The following is a 23,488-nucleotide window of genomic DNA, read 5'->3' as shown; positions in this document are numbered from 1 at the left end:
CTCAGATATTGCCATGGCAGCTCAGAAGTAGATACAGATTAGGGTCTGGTCTCAGAGACTTGGATGCCACCACACTATTTCAGAGAGAAAGATGGTAATAGTATGTGCAAACTTGGGTAACCAGAACATATTTTCCTTCAATGGTATCCTGCCAAGGACTTTTTCCAAGGCAACAAAGGGATAGTAAGAAAGGGAGGCAGTGATGGGAACCAAGTCTGGTCAATCATGCCAATTTATGAGGGCAGATGAGGACATGGTAATGTTCATTCCAATAGGGTAATTGGAGGATTTCTAAGCTGAGAGACAGTGACAAGAAACAGACTCCCAGGTGCACAAATTAATGGGATAACAAGCTACAGGTGCCACTTCAGGAACGATGACTCTTGCAGGTGATAAGATTATGACCTAAACAATCTCAAACTGGGAGTGAAGAGGAAAGAAGTTGGAGAGCTTTGGAAATTTAGAAGGATCCATTAATCCAGTCAGCTCCTAGCTATGGGCTGGAATAAGTGAGTGCTCCCAAACCAGCTACCATGGGGAAACTGGTGTGGGTTCCACACTATTGGATGGATTCCACACTATGGATTCAGTACAAAAAAGACAGGGATCTCTTGGAAAGAGTCCAGCAGAGGGCCACAAAGATGGTGAAGGACATAGAGCATCTCCCCTATGAAGAAAGGCTAAGTGAACTGGGTCTATTTAGCCTTGAGAAAAGACAACTGAGAGGGGACCTGATCCAGGTTTATAAATATCTGAAGTGTGGGGGCCATAGTGGTGAGGCCAGTCTCTATTCAGTGGTACGTGCAGACAGGTCAAGGGGAAATGGACACAAGCTGCAGCATAGGAAGTTCCACATGAATGTGCATAAGAACTTCTTTATGATGAGGGTGACGGAGCACTGGAACAGGCTGCCCAGGGAGGTGGTGGAGTCTCCTTCTCTGGAGATGTTCAAGACCTGCCTGGATGCCTACCTGTGCAACCTGGTGTAAGGAACCTGCTTTGGCAGGGGGGTTGGACTCGATGATCTCTGGAGGTCCCTTCCAACCCCTACAATTCTGTGATTCTGTGATTCTGTGGTTGGAGTGTGGCTACAGGTTACTGTTATTGAGCCTGGTTCCAGGTGTTGTTGGGGTGAAGTGTGTGTGTGAGTGTTCTGTGAAAGTAATGCTGGAAACAGCCCTTCGTCAGGGAACCCTGTCCTCTACTCTGGATGGTCAGGCACTGGGCTGTGCTCAAGCAGTTTAACAGGAGCAATGCTGGGCCAGAGCCACTGCAAGAGGAAGCAGCTTTACTCTGTTCTTTATCTCACTTAACATTGTGCACAGGGTCAAGTAATAGACTTTATTTAAGTAATAAAATAACCACAGAGGAAGACATAAACCATGTAGACTAAAACTTACTAGCAGTGAATGGAAAGCACCATTTATTGATCTTTTTTTCACTGCTTTACTGTGTAAGTGTATTTGCATTTACAATTTAGTTTGAAAAGGGCATTGTTGCACATCCTTGTCCATCTTGTATGATTAATTTTCCTACTGTCAAGTTGTTAACCAAGGAATTTGGTACTCTGTTTTCCTATCTCTAATCTATTACTCCATGACAGATTCTGCTAAGTTAGTAGCCAATTTTTCATATAGTGCTTTAGTTATGTTACTAAGCATGTAATATTAGATGCCTTACATATGCCTTACATTGAAGGATATAAGACATGCAAGGTCTTCTCTTAGATCAGCTGATTCAGCTGGGAGAAAACAATTTGGTGTTGAGACATGTGGATGCATATGACCCATATATCTTTGTCTTATTGGTACATCTTACTTGCTTAAATTCAGATTATCCCTTTGTCCTGCTATGTTTTCTTGTTCTTTATGAAGTGCAAAAAAAAAAAAAAAAAAAAAAACAACCAAACAAACAAACAAAAAAAACCAAAACAAAACAAAACAAAAAAAAACCAAAACAATTATCCTAAAAAAAAAAAAAGCACACAAATTGGTCTGATTTGAATTCAATATGAGAGAATTTCTTTAAAAGGAGAGTAAGGGGGGGGGAATAAAATTTTACCTAAGGCTTCTCTTTTGTAGGATACACATATTCTTCAGATACAGATATCCCACTCTCATTTCTAATTGTCACTTGTTATTTTCCTTATTATTTGTTATTCAGATAGTAGTACTTACTCCACATCTCAGGTCATAGATCATCCCCATATTGTACTAAGCTTTGCATTAGAACAAAACAAAAATGTAGCCCAAGCTGAAATTGTTCAAACCTGAATGCACACGCAAGTAAGAATGGATACAGAGCTTTCTTTAGAGTGTTACATGCTGAAAACTTGGATATTTTGTGAGAAGTTTTATTCTGTTTTGTATTCTTGAAAAGAAAGAATAAATTACAAATTTCTTTGTTAATCCCTTATGTAATATTTGAAGCATGCTAAAGGTTTTAATGATGAAACCTTGGGATCAGCAGTGGTGAAAACATCACTAAACTAATAACAGAAAAGGAAAAATGCTTCCGTATTGATTCTGAGGAGATAATATTCCTGTTCTTCAGTTTTTAATCATTTAACATGGCTGGGGAAATGTTTTGCCCAGGGGTGGGGGGGAAAGAAATTCAATATTTAGCCTTCAGTCTGTAGAATGACAGTTTGATGCAAGTTCACTAACACTTCCCATCTGTCCATTGCCATGAGATTTGTGTTAAAAGCCATTACAGTTTAAAAAAATAAAAAATGGCACATTTTGTGTAGACTTGCTTGTAATTTCCCTCAGTATATTAAAATCTTGAGAGAGATATAAGGTTTCCAGCTATTGTGCCAGAAAGTGTGGATGTATCCAACAGTTATTGCATAATGTCCTGAAAGGTGCAAACTGTATTTGTAACACCAGAGCCTGATCCATTGGAATCAGGGAAGACAGCCCAGTGGATAACTTCCTTTCTAAACTACTTAGACTATGTGTACCACCTGAATAGCAAGATAAAGACTACATTGTATCAGTGATCCTCTCTGGCTCATGCTGACTTTGCTGCATGCAAAGCAGGAATTAACCTTGGAGTTGACTCTCTGACTAACTCTCCTCCTTTATAAATTAGGAGGAGTGATGAAACTGAGGTAGAATAATAGAATGACTAAGGTTGGAAAAGGCCTCCAAGGTCATCTAGACCCACTGTTCATCTGTCACCAATATTTCCCCAGTAAACCATGTTCTGAAGTACCACATCTAAATGTTTTTTGAACACCTTCAGGGACAGCAACTCAAACATCCCCCTGGGCAGCCCATTCCAGTGCCTGACCACTCTTTTGGAGAGGAAATTTTTTTCTAATATCAAACCTGAACCTCCGCTGGTACAACCTGAGGCTGTTCCCTCTAGTCCTATCACTAGTTATGTGGGAGAAGAGGCCGATCTCTGCTTTGCCCTAACCCCCTTGCTGCTATAAGGTGTCCACCAAGCCTTCTCCAGTCTAAACAATCCCAGGTCCCTCAGCCACTCCTCATAAGTCTTGTACTACAGACCCCTAACCAGCTTCACTGCCCTTCTCTGACTGTGGTCCAGGGCCTTGATGTCTTTCTTTTAGTGAGGGGACAAAAACTGAACATAGTATTCAAGATGCATCCTCATCAGAGCTGACTACAGTGAGACAATCATCTCTGTGACACTGCTGGCAGCACTATTTCTGATGCAAGCTAGGATGCCGTTGGCTTCTTGGACATTAAAGGACACTGCTGGCTCACATTCAGCTGAGCCTCAACCAACAACTCTGAGTCCATTTCTTCCACAGTCTTCCAAGCTCTCTGTTTGTAGCATTGCCTGAGATTGTGCCCTAAGTGAAGGATCCAGCACTTGGTCTTGTTGAACTTCATCCCATTGGCTTCATCCCAGCTATCCAGACTGCACAGATCCCTCTGTAGGGCCTTCCTACCCCCAGGCAGACAAACCCTTCCTCCCATCTCGTTGTCATCTGTAAACTTACTGAGGGTGCACTGAATTCCCTTCTCTAGGTCAGCAATAGAGATACTAAACAGGAAAGGTCCCAATACCAGTTCCTGGTGAATGCCACCCATGACCAACTGTCAGCTGTATTTAACTCCATTCACCACCACTCTCTGGACCAGGCCCACCAAACAGTACAGATGTGACTGCCTATCATTCAGGAGAAGACTACTATGAATTTAATTTGTAAACACTTTTCCCCTTAAATAGAAGAATGAGGAATTTAATCACAGTTCAAATACTAATATGCCATTTTGGCTTGTTTTAGAGTACTTAAATATATCTAAAACCCACAGAATTTGACAAATTTGACATTGTTAGGATCTACTCAGTCCTAAAATACAGACAGATTTTGAAGTGAGAAACATTTCATTAGTTCTCCTAAACCACACATATAAAGAACTCAGCATTTACGTTTAGAAATAGTTTGACTGACCAACATCTGTAGTGAAAGGACATTTATGAAATCATAGTTCCTTTGGGCTCCATTTTCTGTCTATGCAGAAAATTCGCTAAAAATTATTAATTCAGAAAATGCAAAAAGATGAGAAGAAAAAAGGATACTTCACATCAAATACATGCAACTTTCTCCCACAATATCAGCAATGCATTTATGACTACTGTCTTTTATATTTTTGTGATACTAGCTACTTTTAGCATTTCAGAGGATATTTATTAGATACTTAATTCTACAGTGACTGGACAACACTTCATAAAGTAGTATCAGTAAGCAAGGCTAAATTTGGAAGCCAAAGGAAAACCAAGTTAACAAAAATGCAATAATATTGCTGAAAGAGGAACACAATTATCGTGCTGTCAAATAGTGGTTTTCTGTGTTTATACATCATATAAAGACTAATGCACAATTATTCCCTAAAATGTTGTTAACTATAACATGATCATCAAATCAAGATCTGCAAAACTAGACTTTAAAGAAAATTGAAGGCAATTATCCTTTATACTTTTCTTTGTTGAACTCCATAAAGAGTATTGGCCTAATTCTCCAGCTTCCCAAAGTCCCCTTAAATGATGGTGCATTCATCTGGCCTAAACACAATTTCTCCTAATTGTTTATCATTTCAAATTACTGAGAGTGAACTGCACATAACCATCCAGGTCACTAACGAAGGGACTGCACAGGATGAGCTGTGTTATCAGCTCTGAGTATTACAGAATCATAGAATCATTAAGATTGGAAAAGACCTCTAATTTCATCTAGTTCAACCATCCACCAATATACCAGTACACCATTAATGGCTGTTCTTCAGTTCTCTTTTTGATGCAGATCACAATTCCTTGGGCCTTGAAGTTCAGTTATTTTTCAGTTCATCTCACTGTTCATTATCTAGCTTGTACTTCATCAGTTTGTGCACAATACTATAGGATACTGTGTCAAAAGACCTACCTAAGGTAAAAATTCAACTATTCTCCCTGCATCAACTAATCAAATCATTTTATCACAGAAAACAAAGCAGCTAGTGTCTTCATAATTTTTTGCTGATTACTCTCAGTAACTTTCTCGTCTTTCATGTGTTTAAAAATGATTTCCTTAATAATTTATTCTACCTCCATTCCAGAAATTGAGGTGGGCCTGTAGGCTCTCCTTCCTGAAGATGGCAGTAACCAAGGCTTTTTGCCAGCCCTCAGGAAATCCTTCTGACTGCCATAACCTTTCAAAGGTTATCAAGAACAGTTACACAGTAGCACTTCATCTTCTTCTGCAGGCAGAGTTGCACCTTCTCAGGTATGTACTGACTTACGTATGTCCAGCTTATATAAATGTGCTCTGTCCTGACTCTCCCTATAGTCTCTTCTAAGTTTTTTTTGTAAAACTCTACCATTCTTCTTGGTCTTGTTGAACTTCATCCCATTGGCTTCATCCCAGCTATCCAGACTGCACAGATCCCTCTGTAGGGCCTTCCTATCCCCAGGCAGACAAACCCTTCCTCCCATCTCGTTGCCACCTGTAAACTTACTGAGGGTGTACTGAATTTTCTTGTCTAGGTCAGCAATAAAGATACTAAACAGGAAAGGTCCCAATACCAGTCCCTGGTAAATGCCACCCATAACCATTCTTTAAGGATTATCATTATTATGGTGTAGCTAAACTTGTTCAGAGTAATATATCATCTACAAGTTTTCTTATACTGTCGTCTTCATCCCATACTAACTCCAATTTTTCACCAGCTACTGGTCAAATATCACAGGCTGGTTAGTTGTCTCTTTAGAATAAATACTGATACTTTACTAAACATTTGGTTGTGCTGCTTCTTCATGCAATTCCAGTGAAGAGGTGTATATAAATAGCAAGAGATTAGTCCAACAGGATGAGACACATTGACAGGACATGCAGCTACCTTTGGAAAGTCTATAAAACAAAAAATGAAATGCCAGCTATAGCAAGGGAAGTGATAAAGGACTCCATTATTTTTGTGATACAAATGCTGTAAAGAGAGATCATTCGGAGATGCTTCGGCTTCTTGCATGTAAAATACTCTGAGCTTCTGGCTTTCTGATTTTAACTCCTAACCATAAATAAACTTAACATAAAATAAGAGAACAAAAACCCAGACTCAGCCCCTGCGCTTATCACTATTTCCTGATTTCCTTTGGAGTTTTGCAAATCTAACAAATCTATACTGCCAAGTCTGTATAACAACAAAAAAAGTATGTTGAATAGTTATTTACATGTGGAATAAGAAAATAAAGGTGGAGAAACTGCAATGTAGGACATTTTAGTATTTCAGCCATTTCTGATTATCATCTACCTTTTCTGTTTGTCTGCAAGACCCACCTTTAAATCTACTTCGCAGGTTTTATTTATTTGTAAATACAAACCCTTTGAAAAACTAACAGATAGCATCTGGGCTAAGTTCACACCATACTTTCAAAGTCCATTCTGAAATGCACAGAGTTTTACCTGCATTCAAAAGAAAGACAATATCCCCTTCTAGATGTCCAAATATTTCCCTTTTAATTCACTGTTTCCATACTGCCCATTAAAACAGTAGGAATCTCTGTCTAGCGCTACAATTAAGTTCAAATGGATGTTTACTGGATTTGTCAAAATATCCACGTAACACTTTCCTCATAAAAAATATTTGTCTTTTTCATCATAGGCATGCCACCAAAAATACCACAAATATTCTTCTTTCAACACTGAAAACATCAGTGCTGGGAATTTCTTAAAATCTCCAGACAGCTCAAGACTCCCAGAGCAATTTAAGTACTGATAAACTTTAGATAGACATCCAGATCTTTAGGCATAAAGCTGATGCATACCTGAGCTAAAGCATATTTGAGATTTATTTTTATCATACAGCTTCTGAAGTAAGACAAGTACACAAACACCGGAGGTAGATTTGAAAGGCTTTGGTATACTCTTCATGCTTGTTATTGAATTGCAACAAGCTCAACCAACTTCAGCTGAAATCAATAGGACAGTAGTAGAATCATCAATCTACTTCTTGTTTCTTTAATCCAGACCAAGATTTAGATAGATCACCTATGATGACACTGCATGTTAACACAGGTATTATTGCTGTCTGGAAGCTGGAAAGCCAGGGGGAATTTTTCTTTTTGGGGTAGATGGTTCTAGTAAAGAACAGTGACTGCACTTTCTGTGTAGATCTCTGGGAACAAGTGCGAACATAAAAGTCTAACTGTTTCATGCTTAGAGTCACAGGAAGAAGAAGGGGTGTTCTACAGTCTTCCCTTCAGCCTGAAACAGTGGAATGCAAAATTTATGGCAATCAGAAATTATAGCTCTTCTTTCAGTGAAAAGCAGTTTTTCCTCTTACCTAAAAATGATTAGAGTGTGCAGAATGTCTAAGGATCATAACCATAGAGAGAATATTGAGGAGAATGGAATACTGAGGATAGGAAATGATAGGAGGAGGATGTTAAAAAAAAAAAAAAAAAAAAAAAAAAAAAAGAGAACAAGGCAGTGTATGTATGTATTCATATAGCTTTCTCTTAACAAACCTAACTGCTGATTTTCTTTGTTCACACATCTGCTGTGATGCCTGTGAAGTTTGATTTTTGTCTTATGAAGTTAATGTTTCATGACTGATGTCATCAGCAGAATGTATGGTGAGTGATATGCAAGGATGGCCTGAGGCCTGACATATCTTTATACTGACAATCAATGCCAGACATTGCATGGTGATTAAAAGCAATGAAACTGTGTTTATTCTAGAGTTTAAATACATCATTAAAAAGTAGTCTTCAAAATCTACTCACTAACATAAAGATTTGACAATGTTATGGGTTGTAGGTTACTAGCCAGTTTTACTGTTAAGTATCACATGGTCAAATATATGGCATCTCAGAAACTTTTGTTATTTTCTTTTAATTCTGATTCAGAGGATATATTTTGATCCTTCTAATTAGGGTCAACATTTCTAATATGTACTTATGAATATTTTTATCTCCAATTTGCACTGTGTTTCTATATCAGAGTAGTAGTTAAAATTCTTTTATATTAGCTGTTTTTGTCTTTAAATTATTTGATATTTCTCTCAATCTAGAATGAAGAGGTATAAAACAAATTAATTACAACTAGCAGATTCTAAACAAAAGTGAACCACAGATGACAGCCTGTGCTATGCAGCTTTAAGGATCCGACTGAAACCATACCAGGAAGCAAATTAGAATCTATTCCTTTTAAGAATAGAACCTCAGCATCTCATTTCAGATTGATGTGACTCTAATCATAGTAATCATGGTACTTACCTATGTATTTAGGGCCTCAGTGATCAAGTTGAAATCCTAAACTTGGGCCACAGATTTGAAACTAGCAGAGATTATTTTCTGATTCTCTTGTTTATGTTACTAGAGAAGCAGCAACAGTGACATTCCCTGTGCAAAAACTGGGATTCCCAGCCAGAAAGATGCTACAGTCTCAAAATCTGTGTGACTATTTCTTCAACATGCATTATTTTGGAACCATGAGGGCTCATATCACCTTTGGTACCTCACTGGCCTCCATGTTTGGTATAGCATATGCAGTCCAGAAACCATATGTTCGTCAAGTGTAAACTCAAGTGCTTCTATTGCTTTCAAAGAAATATTAATCAGCTGAAGATGTGCCCTCATTTTATTTTATTTTGTTTTAGTTTAGTTTTGTTAGAATGTAAGTTTCATTATGGAAAATCCTGTCCTCATCTCCTTACACAGCATCACTGATAATTTTTTTTTTTTTTTTTTTTTTAATAATACTACCAAAAAAGTGCTAAATTGTAGGAGTGATTAAGGTCTAGGCTATCAGCTTCTGTGTGCAAAACGTGAAGAGCAGTGCAATAAGAATCAAAATGAACAAGGTAGAGAATATGGCTTCTGACCCTTATGGTTTCAGGTGATATTGCAAACATGATTAAAGAAATCAGAGACTTTAAAGAGCTTCTTAAAAATAAATAAAAGAAGAACTGAGAGTGATGCAGGAATATCAATGAAGGAAATGTGTGAAAACCAGATAAGGAGAAAACAACACCACCACAAAACTATTGGCAATAAGATAAACTATTAACAAAGGTTATATTCTTCCCACTGCTTCTTACCACACTGAGATGTACCTACTGGGCTGAGGCACTGAAGGCAGAAGCAATACAGATAGTCGTTAGAATAGGGGAAGAAAACAGTCAAATGACTCCTCTAGTGGAAATAGATTGACTGAGCCACGTATTTTTTTGTGTGACACTCCACTTCTCAGTTCTGAGTGATTCACAAAAACTCAGAAAGCTTCTAAGATTGTACCCAGCAGATTAGCATGAATTATTTCCTGTCTTTTTTTGCATCACTTCCTGTGTCATTTTTTTTCCTATTGATTGGAATAGACTTCAGAGGAGTGAAACTACCTCATTGCACATATCTCTCCATTGAATACTGGAAATGATTAGTGTTTTTAAGCTTTAAAGTTAAGCACCCAAATTACAAACAGTCCTAAATTCTTATGAGTCTAACTTTTGGTGCTTTCCACAGAGTGCATTGATCAAGCATTCACAAACTGGAGGGCAGCAGAATTATAATTGAAAAAAATAAAATAATTCTTATGATCATAGAATCATAGAATCATAGAATCACTAAGGTTGGAAAAGACCGAAAAGATCACCCAGTCCAACCATTCACCTATTCCCAATAGCTCCTACTAAACCATGTCCCTCAACACAACATCCAGTCTTTCCTTGAACACCCCCAGGGTCAGTGATTCCACCACCTCCCTGGGCAGTCCATTCCAGTGCCTGACCACCCTTTCTGAAAAGTAATACTTCCTCATGTCCAGCCTGAATCTCCCCTGCCGTAGCTTGAAATGATGATGATGAAGAAAATCAAGTATTTAGTTACACAGGTAATACATTCCCTTCCGTTTAGAAGAGTAGATGGACCCAATTTATATGTTTATAGACGCACATCACTGTGTGTTTATGAATGAAAATAGCATTTCTATGAACAGGTCACTAGCAGTGTTCTAGTCTCTGTGTAATGGCAAATAATAATATTTACCTTTTTTTTCAAAGCAAAACGTATTAAACATGCTGTCAGATTGAATGTGTATTGCATTTTGCTATTTTTGAAACCATAATAGCTTGCCAAAGTGACAGACGAGTTTGGTGGTTTGAATTCTTACCTAAAGCTTGGACATGTATTTGAATTTCATCCAAATAATGAAAATTTTTAAATGGAACCATTTGGCTAGAAATGTTTCATAAATATGCTTTCTTGCAGCACATCCAGTATTTTCTACACTCAGTCTAATATGAAAAATGTAGAGAGGAGTGAAAGCTCCAATTATTTCTAGCTGAAGATTTCGGTGCAAAGCTTAGAGTCACTCTACTCTGGAATGGACTATGCTGTGGATAAATGTTTCATGTTATGTCCAGTGTTATCCTGAAATGGGATATAAATGTGAAATATTAGGCCAACTTCAAGCACCTTTAATCCTGTAAAATTAATTCTGTTCTAATAGAAGGAGAATGTGGCCTTAACACATTTCCCCATGGATAAAGGGTTTGCTGTAGATTTTTCTGAACAGAATTTTTTTTTTTTTTTTTTTTTTTTTTTAATAATTAAGCAAAACTATTTTAAAGTTAAGATAATGCTTGAAACTATGCTTCTGCTGAAGTCAATGACAATTTTTCTGTCAGGGGACAGGATTTCACAAGTAATGTGTTGGGATTTTTTTACCTAGAAATTAGAGCTCCTAATAGTGGCTTAAGCTGATTGTCTTCAAAATACCTAACAAAATATATTGCAGGCAAATCTTTGTACACAGGATCAACTTTATTATAAATTAATTATCATTTTGTTTTCTAATCTTCCCAGATGGCAAACAGGAATAGATAAGATAAATTAATAATATTGGAAATCATTCTTCATTGATGTATCTTCACTGGATTAAAGACAAGTACCTCGGTATTAAAATACTATCCTAAAATGCAGAACCAAGTCTTTTAGAACAAAATGAAACTTTAATTATACTGCAGCTTTACCCCCCGATGAGAGACATCATCTTTAGTTTTACTCAGGATTTAGTAGTTGAATGCCTTCATAATTCTTTTAATGCCTTTTCTTTAAGGCAGTGTTATTTGTCCTGAATAAAACCATTTCTTGTCATCTCTTAGCAAGAACGAAATGTAGTAATTGTGGATGCTTCATGATTTCTACCATTTTGAAGTTTTGGATATTATGGTCTACAGGCACAATCAAATCAAGTTTTGTAGGGTTTGGACATCTTTTATATAAATTCTTGTGGCTGGAAAGAGTGGTGTGGGTATTGTGGATTAGAGTTCTTTGTACAACATCTTAACATAGACATTACTCAGATCTAGGTGTTGTCATTTCTATGTTTAGAATCAAAAGCAAACCATACATTCCCCTTTTCAATTTCCTATATTTATATTTGAGGAAAGGGCTGTGCTGGACAGGCAGATGCCATAGAAAGCTCAGCTAAAAGATGTAGATAACAAAGGGATGGAGAACTTGGGCCTGGTGTTGCACACCAGTGAATTGTAGCCTTTGAGATCTAGTGGACTTTGTAGACTAGCTACAAAGGCTTTGTAGCCAGAACTATAGGTCTTTTCCCCACAAATGTGTCAGTTGGTACAATAAAAGTAGTTTATTTTCAAATCACTGTAAAAACACAGATCAATTAAAATAATAATTTAGTATCACATTCATCTTTATGTGCTTCACAGCTTGATAGTAAAAGAAGTAGTAACAGACATTCCCCATCATCACCACAGAGTCCTGAGCAATTTTCAAATTATAACATGGGCTTTCTTATATGCAGTTGTTAAATTCAGTTAAAAGACTTACCCTATCAGTATACAGAGATCACAGTGGATTGTTAGGCTGCATGAGAACCAAGTTCTGCTCTGGGAAGCAACGACAACAAAAAATTTGGGAGGGATTCGCAGTGAAGAATGAAACAGAAAAGAAACAAGGGGGGAAAAAAGAGAGCACAAAGCAAGAAGAAACAACATTTAAATTATCTTTAATAAAAAATTACTGAAGCTTTTGCCAGGGAACAAAAGAATCATCACTGTAGATGAGAAAAGTTTTGAAAATTTTGTTGAGAAGACAAAAATAGTATTTGGAATAATTTGGTGATAAAATGTATTTCCATTTAGTATCATTATCTAAGCAAGTGCATTAACATTTTGTCTTACAAAACACATGCTACAACCACTGAGACCCAACTTACTTAAAATATTTTTACATTTTGGTAGCACATAACAAAACAGAGATGGCCCCTATGTGGATCTTCCCCAGTTAGAGGAAACTGAGATACCTACACACAGCCAACAGAACAAAGAGAATGGTAGTGCAGGGAGTGAGTGATCTACTGTTTCTTTCCCAGGAACCTTAGTTAAAAATGAAACCAAACTGATCTTTCTTTTAGCATATTTTTTAAAATAGTACTTGATTGAAAACTTGTTTGTTCTGTTAAAATAGTTATGATTTTAAAGTGCTTGTTCTTGAAAAAAGTAATTTCATTTTATACTCTTCAGAGATTCAGCTTCTTGCAAAATGCTGCAAGTCAATTTCCTGTGATTCATTATCAAACCTTTCAAAATAGGCATTCATACACACTCACAACCGTATGCATTGTCAAGGTTTTTTAGAAGTGTTGTTTGGCTTTTTAGTATTTCAAATCTCAGATAATTTTTTTTCTGAAAGACCTTGCAAACTGAATCAACTTCATATTTAGGAGATGCACATTCTTACCTGTCAGAGTGGGCCAGAAGAATGGACTGTGAAGTATCATGTAGGTCAGTGGGCTAGAAAAGTTTAGAGCATTTGTAGGAATTTGAAGAATCATAGAATCGTTTGAGCTGGAAGAGAGCTTTAAAGGTCATCTAGTCTAATTTCCCTGCAGAGAACAAGGAGAGCAGGTGCTCAGAGTCCCATCCAGCCTGACATTGTCTCCTGGGATGGGGCATCTGCCACCTCTCTGGGCAATCTGTTCCAGTGCTCTAAAAATCAAAAGAATCAAAAGACTAGGTTCACAAGGACACAGCTGTAGTAAGTAAATGAAAATTTTGGGGATCATTGAAATACTGAGTTCATCTACATCTCTTTAAAACACATTCAAATTTATCTGAGAATTTCTTGTAATTCTCAAACACAATATAGAGGTGTAATATGAGAAAGTGAATGAATGTAGTTATCTTAATACATTAGCAATCTAACTCTTGCTAGGATTCCAAGCATAGAAATGATTTTGAGTGACAGCACAAGGAAAAAGAGCGATACAGAATTAGAGGGTAGTTCAGGATTTTTCATAAAGGTGCTTAATCAAGGCTTAAGAAAATAATGTAGTGTCAGTGATTGATCAGAAGTGGTAACAACAGTTCTTGGGCTACAGTTTCAAACTGTCTTCTCACTCTTCTCTCTAGTAATTACATCCACATATTGGGAATAAACTTGGCATAACCACAGTTGCAGTTCTATAGGAAAGAAGTCTAGACTAGTACTTGTGACACAGCATAAAAGGCAATGGAACCTTAAATAAATTAAATACATTCAAAAATGTCATTAGCCAGTGTGAATATTAGAAACTCAATTTCCTAGCAAAAATTAATGAAGCAGATCATGAGTGAAATATTTGAATACTCTAAATTCAGGATTGGAGGAGAAATTATCTGTGAGATAGAATAAGTTTTTCTAGAATTTTATCTCACATAAGTCACAAATTAATTTGCAGATGTATAGATATGTTGCTGTTATTGCAACTTGAATAAATCTTATTTGTTGTTTTTGAGAACTATTAGCAATATAAATGTCACATCTAAAAATAATTCTGATAATAATTTAATGAAGTTTGCTCAGACTAAATAGTGATTTTTATTTTTTCTTAGACCACATACAATTTATTTTAGAATTTCAATATATCTATTAAATACAGTGCTTTTATGTCATCTACTAAAATGTAATAAATTAATTTGCTCACAGTTTTTTTATTTTCATTTCATATATCAGATAACAGTATTCTCATTTGTACTGAAAGACAGTATGTCAGATTTAAACACTGACTGAACTTTCAAGAGTATGATAGTACCCAGATTAATATAAGAAATATGTGTTCACATCACTAGTTCACTGTTAGTACATCTTCAGAATTAGCAAAGTTGTCAGCAGCATTTTGCCAGATGGACTGGAAGAATACCTGGCTTCCACCTTGTTTCTTAAAAAAAAAAAATAGCCAACCAACCATACAAACAAACAAATAAACAATTTCATAGAATCACAGTTTGCTACTGGCTAAATCACTTTTGCAGACCGTATCTTGAGTTACTTACCTGTCTGCACACGATGGGTCAAGAAGGGAGGAATGCTTCCTAAAGATGAGAAATAATAACAGAATGTTATATATCTCCATTTTGATCCTGAGGACAAATAAAGTTTTGAGACTGGAGTGTCTCTAATTCTTAAGAAGATCTTCACAGTAGGTGGGATTCTGTTCCTATAATCCTATTCTGCTAAGTATTAAGAATCTATCTGCAGCTGGTCTTCTTAGTTTGCTCCAGACTCAGGTGGTCATTCATCACACTGTGTGATACTGCCAACATTCCAGGGGCAAAAGAAAAACAGAACTGGTCAAACAGCGGCAAGCACTAAGCTGTGATGGATCCGAGGAGAACTGTGAGGTCAGAATGAAGGGATGTTGTCCCTCTGTCTCAGTCATTTTAAGTGATTTCAGGAACCCTGCTGCTTACAGCAGACCTGTCTTGCTATGTACTGCAAGTTGCCTCATATACCATATTAAGAGTATATGAAATGTGTATTTGTAAATCACACAATCACACTTCAATCTTTGCGTAAAATATGACCTCTAAAAAAAGTGAGTAATAATGAGGTAAACACCAAGAGAAATGTGCTTAATTACTTGAGCTCATCCAAAACTATTCTCGATTTCAATATGAAAGCCAGATGTAGAGGCAATCACTTGGAAACTGCACTGTTCAATAACCTCTGCATATTGCTTCCCATTAAGGTATGGAAGCCCAAGTTATTTACTTATGTCAGTGCCTAGCAGTCAGTACAACTTTTAATTGATACTTAATTCTTGTCTTACCATGCAGGAACATAAGATTTTTTTTCCCCCCTTTCTTTTATTTATTATTTTAGATTTCTACTGAATGTAAACAGTTTCTTTGCACAGGATGTAAATTATTATCACAATGAAAGCAGCCAGAAGGACAGAAGCTTGGAAATGATTTCTCCTCTGAGCAGTAGGAGATTGTTTGGGTCCTGCTGTTTTGAAAACCTTCTTTCCCCATGCAGGCTACCCTGCAAAGAGGAAGCTATTTGAATATTTTGGCAATCAGAGAAGGCCCCAGTATAAATTATGGATACGAAAACTCAAAAGATATTCTAACAAATAGAATACTATGGAATATATTTTTCAGCTACCATATGGCGTCAACAGACTGACACTTTGTTTCTTTTGGATAACTGCTCATCATGAAAACAAAATTAAAAAACAAATAAGCAAACAACAAAGGTGCTTTTTTTTTTTTTTTTTTTTTTTCTGGGCAGAGTATTTACAGTCATGTTAAAAAATAAAATAAAACTGTAAACTGGCCTATTATTTTACCATCTTCTTTCACTGCTTTACATGCAAAGGTTTGCATTTTCAAGAAAGACCAGGAGACTCTCACTGAAGCTTAGCTGCAATGATTTTCCAGTTTATTTTCAAATGTGAGAAAACTTACTAAAACTCTTTTACGATGTTAGATTTGTTGCATGTAATTTACAAGCATTTTTTTAAAAGCTAAAGCTTTCTTCCTTCTTAGCTGTACTGTCTATTCCATAGTATCCTGGAATACTGTAATCAAAGTTGAAATTTTGTGGTTTGCGTGTGCATATCTGTTCATTTATGGAACACTGGTGTGGACAGAGAAATGCAGTTACCTCCCAACTCAGATATGAAGTTATTTGCATTGGCAAGGTTTCATTAATTATATCATCGAAAACAGACCCAATAATTTTTTTTCTATTAAGTGGAAAAACTGAAAAGTAGATCAGTTTTCACCACAGTTCCAGGTAAATTCTGTGCAACTTTCATCATTTTCCATTCTTAGTAAGCTAAACCTAAATTATATTAGTTTAGCTTATACAGATTTTGATTTTCCTGGAATGAAAATAATGCAGCTTTTCTTAAAATAATGCCTCCCCAAAGCATCAGAAAAACAGAATGTGGCCCTTTTTCTCAGGTTTTCTGTACTCTATTTAACATTTTCCTGGCTGTCCAGCAGTCAAGTCATGAATCAAGTCTTTGAGTTGGATTTCAAATATAATGATGGCAATTAACTATAAGAGATCACAAGATCAAAAACTGAACAGTACGGAACTGATGCAAACTCCAGTTTTTGAATGAAATAAGTTAATGATATAGAGAGCCTCTGGTCTACTAGACTGGAGCCTAAAACTAGACTTCCTGGGACATTATTATTGTCTTCTTTTGTTCCCTTTTAATTCACTTCCATATTTCATATAAAGAGAAAGAGAAAAAAAGAAAGAGAAAGAGAAAAAGAAAAGAGAAAAAGGAACAGGAAAGGAAAAGAAAAAAGAAAGCTATGCAGAGGTGGAAGGAGTCATACCCACAGTCACTTAAATAGTGACTGATTCCATTTACAGTCACAGACATTTGGGTTCTGGAAAAAATAAATTATCAGTAGGCTGACATGACCTTCACCACCTTCAGTGGAGCAAAGCATGGAAGTGAAGTTTTGTAGAATGATTCATTAACATTAGAACCCATTTTGTAACTAAAGATCTTTTTTTTTTCTATTAGCAAAACGGAACATTCAGCTTCATGGAATTAAATAAATTGAAGTTAAATCAGTGAATTTTATTCCAATTCAAAATTTTGCAAGTTAGGAATGGAATAAATCTGCTGAGCCATTCTCCCAAGAGAAAATTTTTCTGGAATATTTTGCCAGTATGTTATCCAATCCAGTTGTGACATTGTAATATGCTGTCACACAAAAGAGGCAGATGTTGGCTGTATGGCAATAAAGCCGTACCTTCTCACCAGTATTTCATTACATCTTTTACCTTGCGGCAGATAGCAGCATAGGGGCAGTCTGACAAAATGACTTCTGACCTGGAAGCGGACATGAAGCAAATAAGTATCATTGAATTCCTCCATGCAAAATAAATGGCACCCACTGAAATTCGTTGACACTTGCTGAACATTTCTGGCAATTAGTGGATGTGAGCACTGTGAGATGACAGACAGTGAGTTTCAGCTATGGCAACAGCAGCAGTGAGTAACTTACACTGGCACAGAATTTTACGAGTGCAACACGCAGGCTCTTGTTCATTGCTGGTGAAAATGCACAGCTAATGGTGATGACTGTTATGAAAGAGAGTGTTTTGTAGCAGACAATCCGCTCTATCAAATAGTGCTATTGTGCACTATTTTTGTATCTGTGGTAGATTCCATGTAAACAAATAGGAGGCATTACTTTGGAGTGACTTACATAAAAGTGCAAGTTTATTTCTTCACTGATATTCTATGTCTTAAATACTCACACTCCAGTTATGCTTGTCCAGTTGCATATAAACGAAGCACTTTATCTCTGATTGGCTAAGTACAAATGAAAATCAACAGTTTCTGCTTTGTATTACATGTGCAACACCAACACAATCAGAAATAGCTTGCAGTGTCATCAGAACTTTGACAGTCTAGAGTGGCAGTGAGAAGTAATGGAGCCCTGACTGTTCTGTTAGGATTGTATGCTCAGATAGAAAAAGAGATTTTCCTCTATAAAATTCCCTGTTGTTGGCCACGGATGGAGATACAATAGAGAAAGCCAAGAAAAGTGATTGCTGCTTTAACTGTATATAAATATGCTTCAGTTAAAAATTACTGTTATGGGAGTAAGACTGATAAGTCCAGTTTAAATCAAAGCTTTGCTGAATTCATTTACGCATCAACTGTACACTCATTAATAATCATTAACACTAGATATACAAAAATACCCACCTTAGACACACATATTCTGAGTTAGAGATGATTGCATGGTACCACAGCCTTATAGTTCATGCTGATGACTCTGGCCCCAGTGGCCTTCATAGCACTGATCTAGATTCAGAGATCACTGATGAGCAAAGTCAGAAATGAGTCAGACTTATATGCTTTCTTCTCCTGATGTTTTATGTTATTGTCCTCCTCTCAAAAGGGTCAATTTCATCTACCTCATCTGCTCCCGATACTGCTTATCTTGTCCCAGTCATCTTCCCTGTATTTGACAGAATGTTCTCTTTGCAATTACTTGAGCACTTTCTTGTCCTTTGACAAACAAATTTTCATCATTTGGATGTCTACTACCAGAGTCAGAAGTTGCATTCATCTTCCTTTGCACTTTCAGTTGGCATATTCCTTAAATAAGTACCACAAAAGTTTATATATTGTGTCTGTCCATGCCATTACAGAGCTATAAAATAATTATATACTGGTTTTGGTTACACAGGTTTTTTATAAATTTACCTTAAAGTTCAAAACACACTCAAGATTATGTCTTGATTAATGCACTTGCAATTTCTATGTGTTCCAGACATCTGTTTTGGCTATAAAGAAGTGCACTTTCTCTCCTTCTCAAAGCGAGATGGGAAGAAGCATTATTGTAATTATCTGACCTAACATTCCCTAATTGGAATGTCCAGAAAGAATTACATCAAATGCTTAACCCAAATTTACATGCTCACTGCAAGGCCAGAAATACAATCCTAAATCCTGTTCAGTAGTGTTAAGAACAGTCTGGAACGAATCACTCCCCATTAACAGCAGAGAAAGCCGTCGTAGTTATCCTACAAAGGGAGCTCAGTGAAGAGAAAAAAAATTACATGAGATGAATACAGATCTAAGTCCTTAGCCATGCTCCACATTCTTTTAATAGAACTGAGCAAACTTTGAAGTAAAATAAATTATTTCTTAAACAATAATAACTGTATTACAAAGCTTCAAAAACCTTAAGGCATGTTTTTGTAGAAGATGTACAATGCCATAAATATTGTTGTTAATTTACTGTTTCATATCTAATAAAAATCACTGTATCTTATCCAGCAATTTATGATGTGAAGGAGGTTAAAAAAAGGTCTTTATGTGTCTACACCACTATTTAAAGTAATTTTTATGGTGCTATCAATAAAGTTATTGTTATCCATTCTACCAATAAATAAATGAATCATGAATAATGGATAAACACCTTTGTGCTATTTACAGGGTTTCAGACTTTAAAGTTTACATCCTGGTAAGCTAGTATATCAATTTAATTAGGTTCTTTGAGTAATTTACCCAAGTAAGTTGCTTGGTGATAAGTCCTAAGCCCTCAATCTTCTTCTGATTAGAAGGATGATTAATCTTTAGTTGCTTAGGAAGCCTTCAGCGACAAAGTATCCAACCAGAGTTTTTGCTAATGTTCCTCTTCCCATTAACATTCTGAGCATGTAACCTGAATAGAGAACTGTTGCCTGATTTTTAGTTTGTTGGAATACAGTCATTATTCCACAAGTGCAAAAAGTTCCTTATATCATGCTTCAAGGGTGGGAAATCAAGTTATTCCCAGTTTTGATGAGATGCCATTTGGTGCAACAGAGCATGTTTTGGAGTTTGTGAAAGAACTGGTTTTCATTTGAAGCTCTCCTTTCTGATGGCCTGTACCTTTATCCTTGGTATTCTGAAACTCAGCTTTCATATGAAATTTTCCTTCTGCCCTTATAAATAACTGTCCTTTTAAATAATTGTGCTTATAAATAGTAATCTGCTGAACTTATCACATAGTATCTCCATTTAAAAAAATCTTTGAATCCTTTCTTCCCTCTCACTCTCCCTGAAATAATAAGCACTTACCATTTTCCCATCCTCTGCAACCCCTTTTTCCTAACGTAAGGATTACAGCAGTGGCTTTGCAGCAGCCATGAAAGACCAAGGCTTTCTAGCTTTGCTTGAAACTTTTCCATGATTGCAGCTTGTTCCACCCTTGCTCACGGGCAGCAGTGATGTCTTTGCATTGTGTGCCATATATCACAAATGTGGACCAGTGCTACATGGAACATTTTTGCATCACAGTATAGAAGGTCCCTGTTCTGAGTGACCTGAGATTCTTGCAGCACATGAATGCAAATGAAGCTGAGGGAGGAGAATGGATACCTATCTATCGCCCTCACTGCCTGCCAGAAAGTAATAACTGAGAGTTAAGGTCTTTGCTTTTCAAAAATAGCAGAAGGAGAATGCTGCTAATGCCCAAGTGTCACACTCTTGACACTTTTCTCAAGGCAGAAAAAAAATCTCTTTGAGGTTCCTCATTTGGGTTATGGTAGATCCAGTAATTTTAAGTCATAAAAGTTTATAATATATTTTTGTACCCTGACTAGACTGGCTCTTATTTCACTCACTACTCCTTAGCTGAACCAGATTAATTTAACCCATGTTTGTGGCTGCCCATATTTTAGACTTTCTTCACTGTGCTATTTTACCACATTTAAGTCAGCAGTGAATCAAAAGCCAACTTTGGTCTGGCATAACTTAGCTTGCCCTCAGGTTAGTGGCACTACTTAGAAATGCAGCCTCCTTTCTTAAAGAAAGTTGCCTAAAATGCTAGCTTGAGCATTTTTAACTTCTCTCATTTATATAACAATGCTCTAGGCTTAAAGTAGTAATTACATAGAATAGCAATACCTGCTGCTACGCTCATTTTCAGCTCATGTTCAATAGAAGAAGCTCTGTGAATCTGCTTGGAATTTCATAATTTACTATTTATTTAGGGATATATCACTCACTGTATATATTCTCCCCTTCCCTTCTTCTAACTAATTTTCCATATTTTCTTATTCCTTGTGAACTCCTTTTCTTCTCCTTCATTTTTTATCTTGATTTTTTTTTTTTCTCCACTGATAAAAATCATCTTTTACATTTTGTGCCCTTATTTTTGGTCAGGAATTGCAGTTTGCACCATCCTGATGTTTGCAGAATGACAAACTGTCCAGAGTAACACCTCTTCTCCCAACTGTATTTTTATTAACTAGGGAAATAGAAGAGGGAATAAGGTGTGCCACTGATTCTGAAGGACATTTCTGATTAGTCTATATTTTTCCTTATCTAATCCAGAAGATACTGCAGCTGTGATTTTGGAATACAGTGAGTGTAATGGTAGCACAACCTCTTTGCTAAGCTTTGCCAAAGAATCCCTCGTTATATTTCCCTCTAATTTACAGTACTTATCGAGGCATGTAGAGCATGGCAGAGGATATGACTGATTTAACACTAACAAATCCATGGAATTAAAACACTGCTGTCTACTGATTTGCTACTTTTGAGTATGTAATAATGATTTAAACTACCTTTAAGCTATCTCTTTCATTACCTTGGTTTAGACTGTTACTAGTAAAGGAAACCATGCAAAGAATAGGCTTTTCAGAAATATCCTGCTTTCTGCACCTTAACTGAGTGCATACTCACAAAGATATCTAAAGAATTGATTACGAGTTAATCCAATGCTTTATTTCAGTAAAAAAAATATTTATGTGTATGACAGTATTAGTGCTTCTGCATTAGGATACACCACAGTGCCAGAATCAGGATAACTCACACAGGATAACTCAGCCTTAAAAACAGCTCAAGAAGTTTAGCCTCCTCCTCTAAGGATAACAGATCTAAGATCTAAGGACCAGATCCTTAGATCTAAGGTCAGACAGATCACTTTTTTCTTTATACTGAAAACTCATACGTTTGCAGACTGCACAGTCTCTCTGTGCAACTTGTTCATCTCCTCTGCTTTCAGGGCTAGGGACACCTATATGTGACACTCAGTTTTGTCTCTTGATAATGTCTATCTTACAGAAACGATGGGGATTCTACCAATTCTGATCTCCATCCAAAAAGAACATTCACAGCCTTTTCTTCCTTTGGTGTATCAGATATCTTGTATACTCCACCTGATAATAAATATTTATACATTTTCTACACACTTAATGTCACAATATTTTTCATTCCTCCATTTGAATGACTCGGGTAGGTTTGCTACTGTATCAGTTTTGAATTTATATGTCCTTCTTGTTCCATTCAGGTACACTTCATCACATTCCTTTCCTTTTTTGAACTTCTGGAATAGTTTCATCTTTTTCCACAGACTGAGGAGCCATTTAAGGACACCAACATCTAGTTACATAGAAGGTGGCCTAGTATATAAACCAATAGATAATGACCTGGGAAGAAGCAGATGAGAATTTGAACCAATCTTAAACAGTTATGATGGGCCTAACGCCAGATTACTGATGCTTCTGTTAGAAATAGCTTCACGGTTTATGAAGTGGAAGTAGAGCTGTAATATGGTGCCAATCTTTTTTTTTTTCTGTGTGTGTGTGTGCGTTGAAAGTCGGGAAGGGAAAATACCACAAAGCAATATGTTTCTCTGTTGAAAAAAAAAAAAAAAAGAACACTTAAAAAAGTAAAAGCATAGGGACAGAACCTGATCTTTAAAGGGTTCCCTGAGGATCTCCCTGCTTGTGGTAAATTACATTATTTTGTGGTGAGCCGTAAAGGAGCAAAGGGGTGAAGAACAGTGATTGCTGCTCATTGTTTTGTCTCACTTTTCCTTGTACTACCAATGAGTGTCAGAAGACAGACTCTACAATTCAAGAGAATTGTTAAATTATTGTATTGCCTGTGGAGTCTGTTTGCTGCACCAAGTGATTTGTAGAATCAATGCTAATAAATAAAACTCTATTCCTTGATTACTGTTACCTATGTGAGAGTTCACTCTCAATTTAAAAGGAAATAAAGACGTGGCCATAGACAAAAAGGTCGGTCCACCAATTTCATTTAAAGTACTGCAACAAGACTTTGCAACCAGGAGAACTACTGCAAGACAGCAACAGAAAATTACCGTGCCAAACAAAACAGAGGAAAGAAGTCAATTTGTTTATAAAGTAAGAGATGTGGCCATCCTGTAATAAAAGTCCCCTTGTAGCAATAGCTTAAAGTGAA

Source organism: Lagopus muta, chromosome 2 (genome assembly GCF_023343835.1).
Source record: "Lagopus muta isolate bLagMut1 chromosome 2, bLagMut1 primary, whole genome shotgun sequence".
Taxonomy (NCBI): domain Eukaryota; kingdom Metazoa; phylum Chordata; class Aves; order Galliformes; family Phasianidae; genus Lagopus; species Lagopus muta.
Note: the sequence above shows the minus strand (reverse complement) of the source record.